General features: G+C 45.2%; 1 non-coding gene across 1 annotated transcript; it reads left to right on the top strand.

The window, feature by feature from the left end:
* The first annotated feature begins 1,660 nt into the window (after nt 1-1,660).
* On the top strand, nt 1,661-1,744 carry trnap-cgg (transfer RNA proline (anticodon CGG)). The gene is given in 2 exon segments: nt 1,661-1,696; nt 1,709-1,744. It is a non-coding gene; the product is annotated as a tRNA-Pro (tRNA).
* The last annotated feature ends 1,226 nt before the right edge of the window (nt 1,745-2,970 follow it).

Genomic DNA, 2,970 nt, shown 5'->3' with positions numbered 1-2,970 from the left:
GTGCTTTAAAAATACCCACAGACCTGGCCTCCCACGTGGTGTGTTACACTCACTACTCTCTGGCTAATGAAATATATCCTCCTTACTGCTGTTCTAGAAGATCGCCCCCTCATTTCTGAGGCTTGCCCGGTACTTCTGGAAATCCCCACCATAGATAGATAGATAGATAGATAGATACTTTATTCATCCCCATAGGGAACTCCTCTCCACATACACCGTGTCTGGTCCTGTCTGCATTCGGTAGGTTTCAATGTCTGACGTCATCCTTGCTCTCGATGCTTGTTAAACAGGAGGAAGTCTGCTCACGCATGTAAGAAAAAACTGCAGCAAAATGTCCACTGCTATCCTATGATCAGCAGAAGTTCGCGGAAATCCAGAAATTGCCCACGACGGGTCAATAAATCTCACCTTGAGTGCGAGATAGGACGGCAGCTTACACTTCTTCTTTGATCAAAGTCAAGAGAAGAAGATCCAGAGAAACGGACCGCACCCAGTCGGACACTTGTGTTGAAAGGGAGGGAAAACGCTGATCAGTTTTGTCCCGGATTTTGTAATGGATTGTGAGAACGGCTGAGGAATTCATCAGGGGCTCTCCGTCAATAACAAAGGCAACTCGCATTCGTCCTACTGTTCCACAATGTCTCCGACCTCATACCGTCAGGCAGAACGTACCACGGGCTGAGAACAAGGTTTGTTCGGCTGGGTAACATCTTCTTCGCCCTGTGAGACTTCTGAACAGCCAGTTGTCATCCATTAAACATTATTTATGGCAACGTCTGTGGCATTATTCACATATGTTTAACTATATGTTGTACTGGATATGCACTTAATGTCAACTTGTACAGTATACCTCCCGAATATATATTTAGTATCTGGTAATGCTATTGTGTTAACATAATTTTATGTGTTGTATGTGATGTAGGTTTTGTGTTTCCCTGCTCAGACCCAGAAAAACGTTCGTCTCGCTGTTTGCCTGTTTACGGTTTAATAGCAGTAAGTTTGAAGCTGAGCTTGAATGATAACTTTGAAGCGGTTTATGTGAAAGCGCAGCAGATGGTGCCACAAAACAAACGGGCAAGGTCAAGGACGGGATTCGGACGCACGTTTGCAAAACAGAATAGGTGACCAGTACATCGCTTTAAGCTCACCACCACCTCGTCGGTTATTCAATGTTCTGCATTCCAACAGGCTGGAGGAACTCAGCAGGCCAGGCAGCATCGACGTGTGAAAATTCGTCCTGAATAAAGTTCTTAATGCGTGTCAGTTATCAAGCGTCTCCGCTGTTCATGAAACAAATGCTTCTGTACACCCGCCTGAAATCATGCCAATTATTCACCGTTCAGCAGCCGCCGGGGCAGGGAATTGCTCAGAGGCATCACCCAATGCAAGAAAAGTATGCTCGGAATTGAGTTTTAAGCAAGCGTCCCTTGGTTGGTTCCTTTCCATTGGCAAACGCATTCTGATCTGCTCTACATCAGGTTCCGTTATATTCTTATTTTGACTGAAACAAGTAACGAATACTCTTGTCATCTCAAAGGAATACAGGCCCAACATATATCGAAATCAGGCTCTCCTCTCAACAACGGAGAGGGCAACGGGTTTTCCACCAATTAACTTCAAATGGCTTCGGAGTTCAGTTGTGACGCAATCCGCGAATGCGGGCTCGTTGGTCTAGTGGTATGATTCTCGCTTCGGGTGAAAAAGCATATGCGAGAGGTCCCGGGTTCAAGTCCCGGACGAGCCCCATTATTGGATATTATCAGCGATTTGCTTTACGATTTTTTTGCATTGACACACGAGATATTTTGCAATATCAAACAGAAACACAGGAGAAGGAATTAGAAATAGTTTCCAATGCAGCTAAGTTTGAAGTGTCACATTTTGGAATGTCAATCCAGCTGAGTGTTTATTCTAGGAATGATAGAGCACCGGGGAGTGAAATCAGCAGGGAGAGAGAGTCGTAGAGAGGCATAGTTTGCTGAAACCCGTCTCATGTGCAGAGAGACTGTGGGAAAGGTGTTCGGCACGCTGGCCTCAGGAGGTCAGTGTAGGAGTTGGGAGACTGTGTTGCTGTTACACTCTGTTGTGGAAATACGTGTAAAATGGAAACAGCGCAGCAGTCTTTGGAAAACGATGGGTCTGCATGTTGATGAGCGCTGTAGACATTAATGTGGAAGAACAAGAAACTGGCAAGTGAACTTATATAGTTTAACCACTTCCCTTTTTCCGACCAGGACACAAGTGCCTCTAACTTGCATACAATATCGGCTTATACACTTCATAGGGTTGCGAATCGGTGCGGGCAGAAATTAGGTGACAAGCGAAACTGCCCACACCGGTCACATTGTTGTGCCAAACGCTTGGGATTTCGAGAGCTGGAATTTTACCACTGAACTCATTTTCTGCTGATCCAGGTTGAGAGTCTCAGTTCTGATCTTCACCAACATCTGTCTTACGGATGTGACTTACTTCAGAATCAGAATCAGATTCGGGTTTAATATCTCGGACAGATGTCGAGAAATCTGTTAAATTCGCGGCAGCAGCGCAATCAATGCATGATACATATAGAAATGAAAATCAATCAAATATTCAATTAGAGTAAACATACACATTAAATTGTTAAATTAAAAATAGTGAAAAACAGATAAAAGAGTGATGCAGTGTTCATAGGTTCAATGTCCATTTAGACATTGGATGGCGGAGGGGAAGAAATGTTACCTGAATCGCTGAGTGTATGGCTTTAGTCTTCTGCACCTCCTTCCTGATGTTAACAGTGAGAAGAGGAACGTCCTGGGTGATGAAGTCCTTAATGACGGTCGCCGCCTTTCTGAGGCACCGCTACATGTAGATGGCCTGGATACAACGGAGGCCTGTCCCCAGGGCAGAGCTGACTGATTTCATAACTTACTGCCAGTCTCGCCGCTGGCTTTTCGGGGCAGCGATGAAGATCCTCCATTCCTGTCAGTCGGC

The sequence above is a fragment of the Hemitrygon akajei genome, unplaced genomic scaffold (genome assembly GCF_048418815.1).
Source record: "Hemitrygon akajei unplaced genomic scaffold, sHemAka1.3 Scf000050, whole genome shotgun sequence".
Taxonomy (NCBI): domain Eukaryota; kingdom Metazoa; phylum Chordata; class Chondrichthyes; order Myliobatiformes; family Dasyatidae; genus Hemitrygon; species Hemitrygon akajei.
This window is presented reverse-complemented; position numbering and strand designations above follow the sequence as displayed.